The sequence below is a fragment of the Notamacropus eugenii genome, chromosome 1 (genome assembly GCF_028372415.1).
Source record: "Notamacropus eugenii isolate mMacEug1 chromosome 1, mMacEug1.pri_v2, whole genome shotgun sequence".
Lineage (NCBI taxonomy): Eukaryota > Metazoa > Chordata > Mammalia > Diprotodontia > Macropodidae > Notamacropus > Notamacropus eugenii.
Genome location: NC_092872.1, coordinates 486,544,497 through 486,564,054, shown reverse-complemented (window position 1 = coordinate 486,564,054; position 19,558 = coordinate 486,544,497). Strand labels below are relative to the sequence as shown.

The window sequence follows — 19,558 nt, the reverse complement described above, 5'->3', positions numbered from 1 at the left end:
GGATGAGTCCTGTGACCAGGTGTATTTCCTTCATCAGAGAATCAATCAGTTGAGTTAAGGTTAGAGAGACACCCCACACCAGATGCTGGTGAGGAATTTTTTGGATAGGGCATTTCCCAAATCACAGGCAGTCAGTCAGTCACCATTTATTAAGTGCCTATTATGTTTAAGGAACTGTGCTAAGTACTGTAGAGAGAAAAGGGCAAAAGACATCCCCTGCCCTAAGGAACTAAGGTCTAGCTCACAGTCATAAAGAAGTTACCACCTGTGATGGAAGGAGTATACATATGAAGGAAATCACTTCAGTGCTGGCTCTGAAATTAGAGAACCTAGGATCAAAGCCTGTTTCTGAGACTTCTGATGTGGTCTTGGACAAGTCTTGTTGGCCTTATATTCTTCATTGGTTAAATGAGAGGTTTGGTTGAGATGGCCCCTGTAGCCTCTTCCAAGTCTAGGGCTCTTTGGATTGTTAAGTCTCTTCATGACCTCATTTGAGGTTTTCTTGGCAAAGATCCTGGAGTGATTTGTCATTTCCTTCTCCAGCTTATTTTAACAGATAAGGAAACTGAAGTTAGAAAGAGTCTGAGACCGGATTTGAACTCAGGTCTTCCTGACTCCAGACCCAGCACTTTATTTACTATACCACTTAGCTGTGCCTCTAGAACTCTCAGCGTATTTATAAAATAAAATAATCTAGAATTCTAAGTATATTTTAAAAATGAGGAAATGAAAGCCCGGAGAGAATTGCCTGTATTCAAGCCACAAATGGAGCTCATTTACTGTAATTAACATCACTTACCATGTACAGGGCACTGGGAGGGGGAATACAGAAATGAATGTCAAAGACTCCCTGCCATCCATGAGCTTATGATCTAGTGTAATTATAATATCGCATTTATAAACTATGCTTCATCATTTATAAAGTGCCTTCGCATATGCAAGGCAGCATGAGGTCATGGAAGGAGTGCTGAACTTAAAACTGAATTTGCAGCCACCTTTGATATTTCCTAGTTGTATATCAGTTAACCTCCCAGATACTCAGTTCACTCATCTAGAAAAAAAAAAAAGAGAATAACAGTACCTGGACAGGGTTGTTGTAAGGATCAAATAAAATAATGCATATAAAATGCTCTATAAATTTCAAATTGCTGCCTAAGTGTTGGCATGTCATCTTATTTTCATGGCAGCATAGTACACTGGAAATGGAGTTGCAGAAGTGGGATTTGGAATTCTGGCTCTGCACCTACTTAATGATCCTGGGCAAGTCACTTTCCTTCACTTCTCTTGGCCTTGGATTTCTCGCAACAAGGGAATAAATGACCACACAGGTTCCTTTCAACTTTAAATCTACGATCCTGTGATCTTTATGAAATCAGCAGGTCCCAGTTGATTATATTCCATCTGCAGAAGAGGAAACTGAGGAACAGAAAAGTCATGACTTGCCTAAGATCATATAACTAGTGAAAGCTTGGAATCTTGGTAGGTCCTCCACCACCACCACCACTGCTGTCACTGACACTACTACTCATTAATTGAATATAATGTGCCCGACATTGTACTAAGTAAAAAAAGACAGGCTCCTGAACTCAAAGGGGCTTACATTCTAATACAGGAATCCCACATGTACAGGGAGGAGAGTTTTGATAGTGTTTGTCTCTCAGCTCAGAAGGACCTAGTAGACTTTAATTTCTGCTGGAATAGCCTTTGAGACCAAGGGTCACCTCCATACCCAACTGGGCATCAGAAGAGAGCTTTAGTGGGGGATGCCATCTCTCTTTTACATGTAGCTAGCTCTCTATATGTTAATTTTGACCAATAGCATCAATTATCATACCAGAAATTAAGTGACTAAATCCCTAAACCTCTTAGTTGGAAATTTTATTCTTCTAAAATTGTGCTTCCATTCTTTTTTTAAAAAAATATTTTATTCCCCCCTTATGCGTTAAGATGATTTTTAACATTTTTTAAAATAAAGTTTTGCATCCCAAATTCTATCCATTCCTCCCTTCATTCCCCTGTCCCTGAGAGAGTAAGAAAACTGTCTATACATGTGCGATCATGTAAAACATTTCCATGTTAGTCATTTTGTACAAGAAGATGAAAAAGACAGAGAGTATATGATTCAATATGCATTCACACAGTATCTGGAGGCAGATAGCATTATGGGACCTTAATGATCATCTTAGACCTTTGTATTGCTGAGAAGAGCTAAGTCGTTCACAGTTTTTCATTGTACAGTATTTTGGTTACTATATACAATATTCTGATTCTACTCACCTCACTTTGTGTCAGTTCATGTAAGTCCAGGTTTTTCTGAAACCATCCTGCTTGTTGTTTCATATAGCACAATAATATTCCATCCCAATAATATTCCATCCCAATAATATCCCATCACAATCATATGCCACAACTTGTTCAGCTATTCTCCAAATGATGGGCTTCCTCTCAATTTCCAATTCTTAGCTACCACAAAAAGAGCTTCTATAAGTATTTTCATAAGAGTAGGTCCTTTTCCCTTTGTTTTGGATGTCTTTGGGATATAGAACAAATAGTGGTATTGTTGGATCAGAGGATATGTTCAGTTTTATAGCCTTTTTGCTGTAGTTCTAAATTGCTCTCTAGAATGGTTGGTTCAGTTCATAACTCCATCAGCAGTGCATTAATGTCCCAGTTTTCCCATATCCCCTCCAACATTTATTATTTTCCTTTTTTGGTACATTAGCCAATCTGATAGATATGAGTTGTTTTACTTTGCTTTTCCCTAATCAGTAGTGATTTAGAACATTTTTTCTTGTGACTATAGATAGCTTTGATTTCTTCTGAAAACTGCCTGTTCATATCCTTTGACCATTTATCAATTGAGGAATGACTTGTATTCTTATAAATTCGACTCAGTTCTCTATATATTTGAGAAATGAGGCGTTTATCATAGATACTTATGGCAAATTCTTCCCACCCCCATCTTCCAGTTTTCTGCTTTCCTTCTAATTTTGGTTGCATTGGTTTTGTCTGTGCAAAAACTTTTTAATGTTATATGACCAAAGTCATCTAATTTTATGTTTCATAGTGCTCTGTATCTTGTTTTATCCTAAATTCTTCCCTTCTCCATAGATCTGACAGGTAAACTATTCCATGCTTTCCTAATTTGCTTATGGCACCATGTTTTGTATGTTAATCATATACCCATTTTGACCTTATCTTGATATATGGTATGAGGTGTTGGCTATACCTAGTTTCTTCCATATTGTTTTCTCTGCAATTTTTGTCAAATAATGAGTTTTTGTCCCTAAAACTTGGATCTTTGTATTTTATGGTCAATTACTACAACGTATTACCTAATCTATTCCACTGAATCTACCACTCTATTTCTTACCCAGTACCAGACTGTAATTGTGCTTTCCTATAAAGGGTTTTCATTCACAAGCTCCTATGGTCTTAAAGCTTAAAGTTTAAGGGTTGGTAATGGGGGGGAGGGACCCACACTAGTGTGAAGAACAGAAACTTAAGTGTGATCAAATATGGCAGTCTTAAGAGAGGTTTGCTGGAGGAAAAAAAAACATTTTTAATTAGCCAGAGATCTAATTTCAGATTTTTTTTCTATCCTGTTAATTATATTCTCTAACGTGTTTAACAGCTTTACCTTCAGAATAGCACAACTTATTCAAAAGGTCATAAACAGATGCTGACATTAATTACTCTGAGGAGCTGGGGCTGCTTTGTTAGAAGCTACATCTTTTGGGAAGTTTAAATCTCTTGCAAGTGAAATTCATATCTAGGTAACAATGTGTTGCCTTTTGGACACACCTCAGCTACTACAGAAATGCAAAGAAGATGCATTGTAGCCTTTTCTGTTACATTGTATGGATAAATAACCCTTGTAGTGCCCTTCCCTCTTCCCCCTCATTACCTGACTCCCTAGGTGGGATGATCATGTGATCAAAGCTCTAGCTTACAAAGGACCTGAGAGTCCAAGTCCCTTATTTTACAGATGGAGAAACTGAGTCCAAGAGAGGTTAAGTGACTTCCCCATTACCATACAGGATGTAAGAGGCAGAGCTGGGATTCAGACCTCAGTCTTCTGACATCAGAATTAGGATTCTTTCCTTATGGCTTCACACAGTGTCATCCCCTTACCATTTATAGAATCAATAATTATTGAAACAAAGAATGAAATTTTCATGTGCTCCACCTGAATTAATGAATGAATAACTGAACAAATGAATGAAATCTATTGAATGAAATCTAAATATTCTGCTGAGTTAAGACCATTGTGTTTTTTGGGTTTAAACAAGTGAAATTATCCATTGAAAGAAGCTGAGAGAGTAAATACGGCAACTAGTCGGTTCAATAGAAAGAATGCCAGGCCTGGAGTCAGTAAGACCCATGTTCTTGAGTTCAGATCTAGCCTCAGACACTTACTAACTTTGTGACCCTGGGCAAGTCATTTAACCCTGTTTCCCTCAGTTTCCTCATCTGTAAAACGAAGAAGAGAAGGAAATGACAAACTACTCCAGTATCTTTGCCAAAAAAATCCTCAAATGGGGTCACAGAGTCTGACACAACTAAAACAACTGTACAACAACAGTAAGAGTAAATACCTCCCTAGAATATGAACTGGAAGGGACTTTAGAAATGATTTATTCCCATTTCATTTTTAAAGTGATCTGTTATATATCTTGTATCTCTTCAGTAGAGAGGCAGTGTGGATTGAGAACTGGTCTCAAAGCCTGGGAGACCTGGGGCTAAGGCCCTTCTCATGCATACTGGCTATGTGACCTTGGAAAAGTCCCTTGACTTCTCTGTGCCTCCCTTTAAGACTTCAAGTTGTAGAAAAGGTGCCAACCTGAATTTGTGGAGGGAGGCTTTCCATTTTTGAGTTCCTTATACAAATGAAATCACAGGGTCAGTGCTTATCCCTATTTCCACAATAGAATGTACTCCTTAAAAGTGGGAACTGTTTCTTCTAAACTTCTCTATCCTTAATACTTGGCACAGTTTTGTGTCTATGGTAGATAATGATACTCCTGATAGGTCTTCCTACCTCATCTCTTTCCACTAAAGTCCATCTGGACTCAGCTGTCAAATTAATCTTCCTAATAAAACAAATCTGAACATGTCACACGCGCCTTCCTCCTCCCATCAACAAACTCCAGTGGCTTCTATTATTGTTTCAAGATCAAATAGAAATCTTCTGTTTGGCATTCAGAGGCCTTCACAGTCTGGCCCCTCGTCCCTTTTTATCATTACTGTTATTTTAAATTATGTTATTATTTTTATTTTATTATTTATTATAATATTCATTTATTATTGTTATTGTTTTTCAATCATGTCCAACTCTTTGTGACCCCTCTTGGGATTTTCTTGGCAAAGATACTGGAGTGATTTACCATTTTCTTCTCCAGCTCATTTTACTGATGAAGAAACTGAGGCAAATAATTATGGCTTGCCCAGGGTCACACAGTTAGTGTCTGAGACCAGATTTGAATTCACACGGATGCATCTTCCAGATTCCAGGCCTGGCACGCTCTTCATTGCACTGTCTAGCTGCCTGGTGTTCTAATGCCCACCATATGCTCTGATCCAGTGAGACACTGGCCTCCTTTCTGTGCCATCTATCTCCAAACTCCAGGGGATTTTCTTTCTCTGTCCCTTATGCCTGGAATGCTCTCCCTCTTCATCTCTATCTCTTGGCTTCCTTCTAGTCCCAGCCAAAAATCCACCCTAATTTCTATGAGAAGCCTTTTCTGATCTCCCTTAATGGTAGACTTTTTCTGTAATTCTTTTTCATTTTTCCTGTGTTTGTGTTGTTTGTCGATGGCTGTTTATGTATTGTCTCCTCCATTAGATTGTAAAGTCCATGAGAATAGGGACTGTCATTGACCTTTCTTTGGGGTTATTGATGGCCTGGCTGTTGAAATGGAAAACAAAACAAAAACCCACCCCTGATACCGAGAGTTTGTGACTTCCCTGCTCTTCTTTCCCTGATACTTTGGCTATGTTGGAGTGAAAAGGACAAGCTGAAGATTAAGGTTCTGGAGAATATCAGAAGATTGAGGTATGAAACTAGTCATGTAGGAATACAGTCTTGCCTGTTTTCTGGAATGCTGCTTAGGGAGGGATTTGGAGAAGATACTTTTTTTAATCCTCCAAGCATTAATTTATTATTCTTCTTTGAGAAGAGTATTTTAAAAGTAAATATGTGAAGGATGTGCATTTAATTTAGTTTCATCTCTTCCCTTCTGCAAAATATGTGCATGCGTGCGCACACACACATACATGCACACACACACGGCATGTGATATGATGGAGGGGCAACCAGGTGAAATAGATGGACACACTAGATCAGAGTACAGGCCACCTGGCTTCAAGTCACAGCCCTGCTGCTAAGGTACTCTGTGATCCTGGGCAAATTACTTGACCTCTCTGGGTTTAATTTTCCTGCTATATAAAACAAGATCCTTTTCGACTTTAAATTTATGATACAGTTTCCTCAATGACTCTCAGGGATCTCAAAGAGTTAATGTGTTTCCATCAATTCTTTGGTTCTGGGATTAACATAATATTATAGAGATGGAAAAGACAATAGAGATCTAGCCCAACTCTCATTTTACAGGTGAGAAAATTGAGGTCCAGTGAAGTTAAGTCACTTGCCTGAGGTCCCATAGCTAAAACCTGGTCTCCTGACTACTGTGCTATTTTCACTATACCAGTGCTGCCTCAGGTTTATGCTTTCTTCACAAGAAAGATCTGGGTTGTAAATTAGGATACTTCCTTGAAAAAAGAGAGAAGGGCATCTGTTATCTCTTTGTAGATAGGAGTAGGCATTTGCCTCATTTTCCTTACTGGTAAATAGCAACCACCTGGCCTATTACTCTTACCATGTTTATAAAGCACTTTATAACCTACCCCTATCATCTCATTTGATCCTTAACATCCCAGTGAAGCACATAGGGCAAAGATTAGAACTCCACTTTTATAGATGAGGAAATTGAGGAGCAAGAAGCTATAGGATCTTAGAATATGAACCTGATGGGACTTTACGATTACTTTGGACAGATTTCTTCATTTTACAGATGAGGATGCTGAAGTCCAGTGAGATTAAGCCGCTTAGCTTGGCTAGAGAGGAGTAGAGCCTGGACAAGAATCCAAGCCTACTGATTATTATTGTCTACCCTCAACCCTCCAGCACACTGTTTTTCACTAGCAGATGTTTCTTATCCTGAAGTGCTAGAGGTTTGTTTTGTTTTATTTCTTCTTCTATCTCTCCTGGGGATTTATTGAATGCCTGAAAATACTGGGTGGCATTTTGTGGAATGTTTCTCGTGTTGATATCTCAGATATTCTGAAAAGAATCAAGGAAACCAAGGAGGACGTAAGATGTTTAGTAGTTTGGTCCCTAAAGTTCAGCCCTTCTTTGAGATGTTGAGAGAAGGTAACTTTTATACAGGATTTATCCCCAAATCCACATTTTATTTCAAGGAAGCTTTTGGAAAATGATTCAAATGTCAAGCATTCTTCCTTCTCTGTTTCTTGTCATTGGTTGCCATTCCCTGAAAAACTCTACCATAAACCCCAAGCAAGGCCAGGCCTGAAGTTGAAAGCATAATATATATTCCAGAATACCTTTTACCCAAGATATGGAGATGCATGGCTCTAGACTATACATATCTGGCTTCTTTACATGGAGGGGGCAGCGAGGTGGCACAATGGGCAGAGTGCCAGGCCTGGAGACAGGAAGAACTGAGTTCATATCTGGCCTCAGACACTTACTAACTGTGTGACCCTGGGCAAGTTGCTTAACCCTGATTGCCTCGGTTTCCTCATCTGTAAAATGAGCTGGAGAAGGAAATGGTTCTTTGCCAAGAAAACCCCAAATGGGGTCACAAAGAGTCAGATGTGACTGAAGAGTAACAATAAAAATCTGAATATTCCCCATTGCTGTGAAATCAAATCATGTGGAGGCACTGGCTCAAGATCAATGTGAAATTCTTATTCTCTCCAATTTAGCAAGGAAATTTTGGCGGGGGGGAGAAATCTGTCTACCCATTCGTTATAGATATCTCAATCTGTCCCTCAACTTCCTCATGTTGTCTTCAGGGTTTTCCCAGAGTGGACATAAGTGGGAAAAGGGCAGGGCTAGTGAAGTGTTATTTCTCTCTAATCTTGGAGTAAGTAAAAGTGTTTGCAAGAATCATAGAATCATAGTATTTGGAGCTGGATGAGAACTTTGAGATGTTCTAGTCTAACTTCTTCAAGTTACAGAAAAAGAAACTAAGGCCCAAAGAGTCAATTGACTTGCCCCAGGACACACAAGTAGCAAGTAGCCAAGCTGGTATTAGAAAATTGGATTGTTTGGGTAAGGTTACAAAGAGTTGGCTTTTTCTCTACTTTTCTATGTTTCACCTAATAAAAACATTTATTCCTTATTTAAAGGTTTACAAGGTACTTGCCTTACAATAATCCTATGAGATAGGTAGTGAAAGTAGTTGTGTTCATCCTTCATTGCCAAAGAAGACCATGCCACCAGAGAAATGATGACATGACTTGCATGAGTTTGTTTTGAGTGAGGGAGGGCTATGCAAAGTCACCAGGCTCATTTCTCCTCTGGAGCCATCTGGATCCAATGACTGGATATTCATCAGGATGACTGGAGATGACCCCAGTGAAAATAGTATAATTTTACAAATGAGAATACTGAGGCCTAGAAAAATGAAGTCATTTATTCATGTTCATTCATCAAAGAAAGGGCAGAGATGGAATTTGAATTCATGATACTACCTTGTCTTAATGCTTAGAAATGAATGCTTTTTATCACCTTCTTCCTCCATCCCTCTACACTTTATCTCTTGGGGTCTGCTTCTCTACAGGCCACCCTTATCTGTGGTGATCAGATCTGCTGTCTTTCTCTTTGCCATGCAGGTTTAGAATGGGGGGGAGATGGAAATTATTGGGGAGAGCAGAGGTAAGAGAAGCAAAAAGGGAAGGAGCACTATATGGAGGGAGAAACACTGGAACAGACTTTTAAATCTTTATAGGAAGCCAAATAAACTTTCCCTCTGAGTCCTTCACCCTCATATGTACTAGGCTAGAGTGGAAAAGGGTCAGTGATCATGAAGGTTTAGAAGACCTCCATCTTAGTATTCATCCCACTCTTACTAGTTGGTGCCATTGGACGAGTGAACCTCCTGGAGTCTGTTTTCTCATCTGTAAAATAATGATGATGAACCTTGCACTCCTGTCTTACAGGGTGGTTGTGAGAAGAGTCCTTGGTAAACTTTGAAACATTATAAAAACACAAGCTATTGACATGATTCATTGATTAGGGTTGAAGTTTCTGACTTGGCAGTTATTCATGTATGAAATGGCTGGGCTTCTAGTTTGGATTGCAGAATTGAGACAAACACCTGCAGGTGTGGGGAAACAGCTCTTTCCAAGTCCCACTGATTTTTTTCTAAGTTTACATTCTAGAAAAGTGGACTTCTCATTGCATAATTTAGGAGCAAACTATGCTTCTCCTCATTCTCTCTCCCTGTACTGACTTCCCCTACCCCTTTATTACTACCAGGTTAAAATTAAGTTTGTCTAATGCTAAAGTGTTGGAACTTTCTCCTTGAGAAGTGACATATAGATTTTTAGTGGCCATTCTTTGCATTCTCAGTGCGTAGCATGGTGATTAGCATAAAAATCAGCTTTATAAACTTATTGATTGATTATCCAAGAGAGATGGCCTGGTGGTGGGCTCTTCTCCTCATCCTCCCTCTCCACCTCCCCCAGTTTCCTTGTGGCAAAAGAAGGGAATTAGGCAAGGTAACGTGATCTCTAAGGTCCCTTTCATGATGAATAAATACCAACTATGTTCTAAGTGTTATGGATAAAAATTTAAAAATGAGGCCATCCCTGACTTGAGCTTTTATTTGGCTAATTTCAGTTCTCTTGTCCATGTTCCTATCTAGCAGTCACAACTTCAATTAATAGTCAATAAATATTCGTTAAGCACCTACTATATTCCAGACAGTGTGCCAAAGGCTGAGACAAAAGACAGTCCCTGCTTTCAGGGACCTCACAATCTATTTGCTTAGATATCATGCCCTTTCCCTGCCCCATTTATTTTAATATTGCAGTGGGAAAGAATTTGGAATGCTAGAGGTCACAGTAGTTCCCCACTGAGCATATATATACATATATATATATATATATACATACAGGGCAACTAGGAGGTGCTACAGTGCTTAGAGTGCTGGGGTCTGGAGTCAGGGAAGATTCATCTTCCTGAGTTCAAATCTGGCCTCAGACACTTACTAGCTGTGTGATCCTGGGGAGGGCTATGCCCCTCCTGGGCAAATCACCCTGTTTGCCTCAGTTTCCGCATCTGTAAAATGAGCTGGAGAAGGAAATGGAAAACTACTCTAGGATTTTTGCCAAGAAAACCCCAAATGAGGTCAGACACAACCAAAAAACAACTGAACTACACTGGTCATATAGTCCAGTGGTAAAACCAGGTTGCTTGGCTGGGATTTAGGATCAAGACCCCTCTCCTTGGGTATATTTTGCCAGAAGAAATGAAGAAGTAAAACTTTTCCTACTTGACTTGGAAGCCTGTCAGTATGATGAGTGGGGTAGGTACTAATCCTTTAGATACAGACTTAGAATGACTGAAAAGAGAGGTCCAGTCTCTGCAGTGATCTTATGAATGCACAGACAACATCATCCGAGGTACAACATCATCAGAGTCTCTGTTAGAATTCTAGGTCCAAGTGGTTGCCTTACTTTCAGGTGCTACTCAAGAAAATAATGTGTGTTCTAAGTTGGAGAGAAGCTTAGAATCCTTTCCTAAGTGCTCGTTGGTACATGAATCTCTCCTACCAAGCACTGTGGTCACAGCTGAAGTAAAGCATGTATCCACCTGAGGCAAAATAATTCAGCAAACCTGTATTAAATACCTACTATATACAAGCATCATAGTGGATATAGCGCTGGTCTCAGAGTTAAAAAGACCTGAATTCAAATCCTGACTGGGATGGATACTTCCTGTGTAAACTAGGGCTGGTCATAATCTCTGTCAACCTCAGTTTCCTCATCTGTAAAATGGGGATGCTAAATAGCACTGCCTTACAGGGTTGTTTGGGAATCAAATGCTAATATATGCAAAGTGTTTTGTAAACTTTAAATCAATATATGAATATTAGCCATGAATATGGTATCTACCCGGCATGTGTTGGAAAGCCAAGGATAATAATTACACAGTAGTGGCTTGCAATCAGAACAGTGGAAGGCAGTTTCCATACACATGAGATCATAGTTGAAATACTCTACATCTAAAGCTCTGTAAGAGATCATAGGATGGTAGGTTTAGGCCTTAGGGAGATGCACAAATTAAATTTAGCAACTAGTTAACAATAATCATTATTTAAAAGTGATCCCTAGCCTCATGAAACTCAGTCTAATACAAATTATTCCAATCATTCTACCCTGATAGACATGATTTCTACTTCTCCCCCTTCTCAACTTCCGTAAAATTCTTCTAACTTCTATATCCCTGATCACATTCTGCTTAGCCCTCTAGGTTCTTATGGACAAGGCTCTGCCTTCTGTCCTCCCCTCCAGATGTTATCCCAGGACTTTGTACATAGCCGGCATTCAATAAATGCAGGAATGATGCAGAGAACCTGTGCCAGGACATAATGGGTGGGGTGGAGTAGCCTAAGCAAAGTCCCTTTACTCACAGATTTGTGAAAAGCAGTATTTATTTAAACTGTCTGGAGAGGGGAAAAAAATCTGCCTACTTAAGACACATAGCTAATTATAGGGAAAATCCGTTGGAGGGAAGGAGAGAACTTGATTCCTAGTTAAGAGGGAAAATAATATGCTTAAATTCCCATTTTCTTTTTGAGATTAGTCCTTTATTTCCTGGCTTGAGGAAATAATTGGAGGAACAATTAAATAGAGAAGTAATTTGGCGAAGGAGATGAATTTTGTTTCCCTTTCCTAGCCTTTCCAGGAACTGCATTGGGAGGAGAGGACCCTGGGAGAAAGGAAGGCTCCAGGAGTGGCATCTTGATAACCATGAGAAGGAGGAGCATATTCTTTCTTTCCTTGGAGGCTGCCCAGTTGGGGGTGGGTTGGGAGACTTGTCTGAGGTCCCCTGTGAAGGGTGGGTGAGAGCTGGAGTCTTCTGTCATTCTGAATTTGTGCTGTGTGATACCTTGCTTCTTCATAGATAAGGAAACAAACCAGCTGATTTTTATTGCACATTTAAATCAACCTGGGCACTAGGAAGGGAGTGGGGTAAGGGAGAGAGCTATAACCTCATCTTAGACAAATGGTATTGATTTTTTCCCCTAGCTATTTATCAGTGGAGAGTTTATATAGTAGAGGAACAGAACATTACAGCTGCAGAGAACCTTAAAAATCACCTCCTGATCCCTTCATTTTATCTGGTAACTCCTGATCATGACCTTGGGTAGTGAGCTAGAGAAAACAACTGTAAGAAGCCAGTGACAACCATAGCCCCCTAGAAGCCCGGGGAGTAGCAGTGTTTTCTTACCCCTTCAGGTTGACTTCTCTGTTCTGATGTCCGTCTTGTACAAGGCTGGTGATGGGGTGTGGGGAACATTAAGCAAGGCTTCTGCTCTTCTGAGTTTGCAATATAGCCTGGGAAATAAGAAAGGCAAAATAAAGTGCAGGCGCTAAGGGCCCTTAGAGGCTGAGAGGGAAAGTATTTTATGGGAAGTTTGAAGAATGGAGTGCAGGATAACAGCTCTGATTCCGACTCCCCAGACTTTACCTTCCCCCCCTAGAACATCCCTCTGTCTCTGGGCCCCCTTGTCTTTGGTGTCCTTCCCAAGGGCCCAGGCCTGCGATATCTTTGTGTCCTGTCCAGCTCTGCTTCCGGACCTCAGCAGGTGTTAGCTTCCTTCTGACCCTGGAAGGTCCCTTGGTGCCTGTGTCTTTCTCATGCTGCAGCATTTCTCTCTCCCACCAGCTACCCTCACTTATTTAAAAAAAAAAATCTTTCTTTTCTTATGCGTTGTCTTTCCCATTAGAATATAAATTTCGAAAATAAGGGACTTACATTCTAGTTGCTTGTATTGGCATCCTTGATACTTAGCAAGATGTCTGCATATAGTTAGTGCTTAATAAATGCTTGTTGACTGTCTGACTGATGGTGAGGAGTTACATTGGAGAAGCATCATGGTGAAAATGATGTGGGTCGTAGAGTTAGTGGACCTTGGTTCAGCTTCTAGTTCTGTAGTGCCCATGTGATCTTGGACAATTTACTTAACCTCTTTGGGTCTCATTTCCTTATCTATAAAATGAGGGGGCTTGATGACTTTTAAGGTCCCTTCCAACTTGAAAACTTAAGAATCTACATGTAGGAATGTAGGATTTTGGTCTGGGGCACACAGACTAGCTCTGTCATTTTACTACTGAGAGAGTTGAAGGGATCTGCCCAAAATTATGTCGTAATTTTCTGGCATTCAAACCAAGACCACCACTTTCCATCTGTAGCTCTGTTTGGTCACAGCACCCTTCCAGGAAAAGCTGATCACTTCAAATCTCATTATGCTAACTGACTCAGTTTTGGATTGGAGTTTCAGATTGGTTAACATGACAGAAAAGGAAAATGACAGATGCTGGAGGGGGTGTGGGGGAAAATAGGTACATTAATGCATTGTTGATGAAGCTGTGAATTGGTCAAGCCATTCTGGAGAAGTGTTTGAGACTGTATCTAAAGGGCTATAAAATTGTATATACCTTTTTACCTAGCAATACCACTGCTAGGTCTGTATGCTAAAGAGATAAAAAAAGGAAAAGGAAAAGGATCTATATGTAAGAAATATTGATAGCAGCTCTTTTGTGTTAGTAAAGAACTGGAAGATGAGGGGATGCCCATCAGTTGGGGAATGGCTGAACAAGTTGTGGTATATGAAGGTAATGGAATATTTGTACTATAAAAAATGATGACAAGGATGATTTCAGAAATAAACCAGGAACTGATGCAAAAGGAATTGAGCAGAACTAGGAGAACACTGCGTACGGTAACACTGATAGGATAATGATAATTAGCTGTGAAAGACTTAGCTCCTCTGGTCTATATAAGGTTCCATGACAATTCCAAAGGACTCAGGATGAAAAACGTTGTCCATCTCCAAAGAGAGAGCTGATGAACTCGGAGTGCAATATTTTCCTCCGCTTTATTTTTCTTGTTTCTCCCACCAACATGGCTAATATGGAAATGACTTCCCATGTATAATGGGTATCATATTGAGTGCCTTTTCAATGGGTTGGGGAGGGGCTAGAGGGAAGGAGACAATTTGGAAATGAAAATTTTAAAAAATTGTTTAAAAAATAGGAAAAAACCCCATCTAACTCAGTCCTCCAGCTTCCTCCTCCTTCTGATTGGAGGGCTGGAGGGTGGAGCACTAAACTCCCAAAGCTTTCCCTTTATGGAGGGCAAGATTTGGATGTTCAGTCTCTCCATTTTCCATCTGCAGCTCTGCTTGGTTACACCTCCAGGAACAAGGTGCTCCTGATTGGGCACCTCCAGTCATTCCCTTCTCTCTAGCTTCTTTTTGTGTGTTGTCTATCTTTATGATTGTGAGTTCCTTCAGGACGGGGATAGTCTTTCTTCTTTGTACCCCCTGCTTAGTATAGTACCTGGCACATATTAGGTATAAATGTTTATTGAATTGAATCCAGCCCATTGAAGTGCAGTGTTTTTCTGTGATTCTGTTCCTTGAATTCCAGGCTGAAGAGTTCGAATTCTATCTTGCAAGCAAGGAGGAGCCGGTGAGGGCTGTGCTTTAGAAAGATTCATATGGCCATATGGATTGGATGTGATGGGTGTGTTGGGTGAGAGGAGGGATGCTGTATGATTTTAGAAAAAGGTGAGATCAGTGTGGGCTGCAGGTGGTGGTCACAAAAGGCTTTCTGCAGGGAGGTGGGATTTGAACTGGGCTTTCAGTAATGATAGGACTAAATAGAGAGAGACTCAGAGGAGCACTGTCCGTTTACAGTGTGCAGAAAGGTCTTTAAAGACAGCCTGTCATCAGTGCTGGACCTCAGACACTCCTGTTGCCTCTGGATTTCAGCCAAAAGTTCAGGGAAGCAGCTGGTCTCCTCCCTGTAAAGCCCGGATGTGCCTGTGCTGTTTCTAAGTACAGCCACAATGTAGGGGAGACAGCAGCCAAACTGTTCTATGCGCTTCTCTTTGGTTTAACTTGCTTATGGTCCATTAAACTAAAGAGATTTCCACCTCTGAGTTTTCCTTTCCTCTAGGGCTCCTTTAGCTAGCTTTTAAGAAGTTGATCAGATTGTCTGACTGTCCCTTGTAAGAGCTCCCAATTTCATTAGGATTGACTCAGTGGTGGGTCCTCTATAGCTCAGAGCCACTGCTTCTTGGAGCTTCTGGGAAGGTGGCTCACTGTAATGGACTTGAAATCAGGGATCTGCATTCTAGTCCTGGCACTGGGTGTGTGACCTGGTAGCTGCGTAACATCACAGAAATAGTGCTACATTTGTCATCAGAGGACATTGGTTCAGATCCCAGTTCTGCTCCTGGGTGAGTCTCTACATTTTTCTGGGTCTCTGTTTCCTCACTTATAAAATGAAAGAATCAGACTAGATGGTCTCTAACATCCCTGCCAGATCTAAATCTATGATCTTATGATTACAGGCACTCATTTCACCTTGAGTCTGTTTCATCATGTGGATAATAATAGAGCTTTGTAAAACTCACAGTTCTAGACATTATCATTCTTATTATATAGTTTTGGACTCATTGGGACACCTACTCATTTACTATGTTCTTTCTAATCTCTTCTTCCTCTAAAATAATTTGTTTGGGAGCCTTGATTCTTAAAAAAAAAAAAAGGAGTAGCTAGTCATTTAAAAATATTTTTAAATTAACAAAATCTATTTTCTCTTCCTCTTACCTTCCCCTCCACTGGGGGAAAACCCACTACAAAACTGCAATACAAAATATGCATAGGCAAGTATACTAATGCCTGAATTGGTTAAGTCCAAAAAATACATATCCCAGTCTGTACCCTAAGTCAGTAATTTTTCTGAGTTTGGAATGGGGTGGGGGTGGGAGTGGTAAGTAGCATGGAACTAATAGTTTTTTGAAAGCCTTTTTATTTGGACCATGTGTTGAAAGGATAGGACTTAAGCTCATGATCTTCGGAGCTGTAAGTCACTTTTGTTTGTCTTATTCAGTCATGTCTTACTCTTTGTGACTCTATTTGTGGTTTTCTTGGCAGATACTGGAGTAGTTTGCCATTTCATTCTGCAGTTCATTTTATAGATGAGGAAACCAAGGCAAACAGAGTTAAGTGACTTGCCCAGGGTCATACACAGTTGGCGAATGTCTGAGGCTAGATTTGAACTCATGAAGATGAGTCTCCTGACTCCAGGCCTGGCACTCTATCCACTTGTGGTTGTTGTTTGCAATTCTAAAGTACTGGGGAATGGCTTCCTTTCCTAGGCCTCTCTTCCCCCTTCCCCATCCCCAGTATCTACCTTCTGCTAAAGCCTTTCCTGACCCTTCTTCCCTTTGCTGTTTGCATATTCTCCTCCTCCTGCCCCACATTAGACTGTGTGTTCCTTTAGAGCTTGGACTATTTTTTTCCCCTCTACCTTGCTTTGTATCCCTGTGCTTAGCACAAGGCATATAATATTCAGTTGTGCCCAACTATATGTGGTTTGTCCATGGGATTTTTTTGGCAAAAATATTGGAGTGGCTTGTCATGTCATTCTTCTCCAGTGTGACTCCATTTAACAGATGAAGAACTGGGGCAAATAAAAGTTAGGTGACTTGCCTAGGATCACACAGCTAGCAAGTGTCTGAGACCAGACTTGAGCTCAGATCTTCCTGACTCCAGACCCAGTGCTTGATTCATTGTACCTCCTTTGCCTCACATACCAGGGCTTACTTAGGGAATATAGTAGGTGCTTAATAAATACTCATTGAGTGAATTAAGCATCTTGCCCTAAGTGCTTAAGCAATGCTTTTTGAATACCCATCTGCCTGTGCCTCAGGTAAAACTGTAAAGTAAGTGAACTTTTCTTTTGGAACATTGTTTTATATCTGCTGCTTCTCTCCTTATCTCCTCCTCCAGAGTTTCTTCTCCCTTCTCTGTCCTGTCCCAGCTTTCTGATTCTCTCTACACTCTCAAATCACAAACCTTCTTATTGGATTTTCTCCACAAATTCATTCCTAGTAAGCTATGGGTAATGAATGGAGTCACTTCTCTCCAGGGCTGCATCTTGAAACATAAAAAAGATTTAAGACTTAATTCAACAAATCAACCTTTCTGACTCTAAATCCACGCCTCTTTTAGATGCACCGCAGAGACAGTAAGCCATCAAGCCATGCTCTTGAGTCATCGCTAACTTTTATTGTACTAGTCCATCAGTCAGTCAACATTTATTAAGGCCTGTCATGTGCCAGGCACTCCGCTAAGCACTGGGTATAAATAAAGAGGCAAAAGACAGTTCCCTGCCTTCCAGGCTCTTACAGTCTGATGGGGGAGACAACATGCAAACAAATACATACAAAGTGAAAAACATATAGGATAAGCAGGAAAAAACTAATAGAGGGAATTAAGAGTGAATAGGGAAGGCTTCCTGCAGGAGGTGGGATTCAGTTGAAACTTAAAAGAAACCAGGGAGGGTCTGAGCAGAGGCTGGAGAACATTCCAAGGCTTTGGGGACACCCATAGAAAATGCCCAGAGCCAAGAGGTAGAGTGTCTTGTTGCTGGAATAACCAGGAAGCAGGTGTAGCTGGACTGGAAAGGTAGGAAAAGGCTAGGTTATTAAGGACTTTGAGTCCCAAACAGACCATTTAGTATTTGCTCTTGGAGGAAGTCACTGGAGTTTGTTAAGTAGATGGGTGACATGATTTGGACCTGTACTTTAGGAAAATCACTTTAGTGGCTGGATTGGCATGGGGAGAGACTTGAGGCAGGCAGGTTCACCACCAGGTTAGTGCCAATAGTATAGGTGTGAGGTCATGAGGGCCTTCACCAGAAGTGTCAAACGAGTGGCAGTGTCAAAGGAGAGAAGGGAGAGGTACATGTGAGAGATGTTGCAGAGGTGAAATCAACAGGTCTTAGCAAAAGCTAGGGTATGAGGGATGAGACGTAGTGAGGGATCCAAGAAGACTCCTGGGTTGTGAGACAGAGGGACTGGGAGGATAGTGTTGCCCTCCACAGTAACGGAGAAGTTTAGAAGGAAGAGGGTTTTGGGGAAAAGATAATGGGTTCTGTATTAGACGTCTTGAGTTTAAGATGTCCATTGCACATCCATTTCAAGATGTCTGAAAGGCAGTTGGAGATGTGACACCAGAGGTCATCAGAGACATTGGTTTCAGAATCATCAGCATAGAGATGGGAATTAAAACCATGGGAGCTGATAAGATGACTCAGTAAAGTCTATAGAGGGGAAGAGAAAGTGGGCCCATAATAGAACCCTAAGGGACATGTATGGTTAGAGGGCATGATCTGAAGGAAGATCCAGCAAAGGAGGCAGAGAAGAAGTGGTTAAGTAGGTAGGAGTAAAACCAGTTGAAAGGGGTATCCCCAAAACCTAGAGAACAGAGTGTATCAAGGACAAGAGGGTAAACAAACCTGCCAAAGACTGAAGAGAGGTTAAGGATCATGAGGACTGAGAAAAGACCATTGGATTGGCAGAAACTCCAAGAAGACTTTAGTGGATGACACAGAGAAGAATCAGTCTCTACTTCCAAGGCACTTGTAATCTTTTTTTTTTTTTTTTGTGTTGCAATAAAACTTTATTTATGGACACTGAAATTTGAATTTCATATCATTTTCATGTGTCACAAGATATTATTCTTTTTTTTTTATTTTGTAATGTTTAACAATCACTGCCATACAATTGTGATTTTATCCCCCCCACCTGCCCCCTACTCCCCCCCTCCCTCCCCACGACTGCATACAATTCTGTATAGATTCTACATATACTTTCCTATTGAGTATATTTTCACTATAGTCATGCTATATAGCCAGACTAAGATAAATGAAAGAAATCGTGTAACAAATCAGAACATGATACACAAACACATACACATACACAAACATGATCTGCTACAATATGTGAGTGACTTCCATATTTCTCTCTCTGAGTGTGGCAGGCATTTTGCCTTGAGATCCTCCATTGGGATTTTTTTTTTTTTTTGGTAAGAAGTTCTTGTGTTATTACAAAAATCTAAGTCTACCAGAAAAAACTCTCACACACTGTGGTTGTTGCTGTGCATAAAGTTCTCCTGGTTCTGCTCCTTTCACTCAGCATCAGGTCATATAAGTCCTTCCAGGCCTCTCTGAAGTCTTCTTGTTCATCATTTCTTATGGCACAATAGTACTCCATTACATTCATATACCATAATTTATTCAGCCATTCCCCAATTGATGGACATCCCCTTGACTTCCAGTTTTTGGCAACTACATAGAGTGCTGCTATAAATATTTTTGTACATGTGGGACCCTTTCCCATTTTTATGATCTCTTGGGGATATAGTCCTAGTAGCGATATTGCTGG

At 40.5% G+C, this 19,558-nt stretch overlaps 1 protein-coding gene across 3 annotated transcripts in view; it reads left to right on the top strand.

Annotated features, from left to right (window-relative positions):
- VAV2 (vav guanine nucleotide exchange factor 2) overlaps window positions 1-19,558 on the top strand; it is a 462,307-nt gene that overhangs the window by 33,033 nt on the left and 409,716 nt on the right. The gene's annotated exons all lie outside the window — the stretch shown is intronic.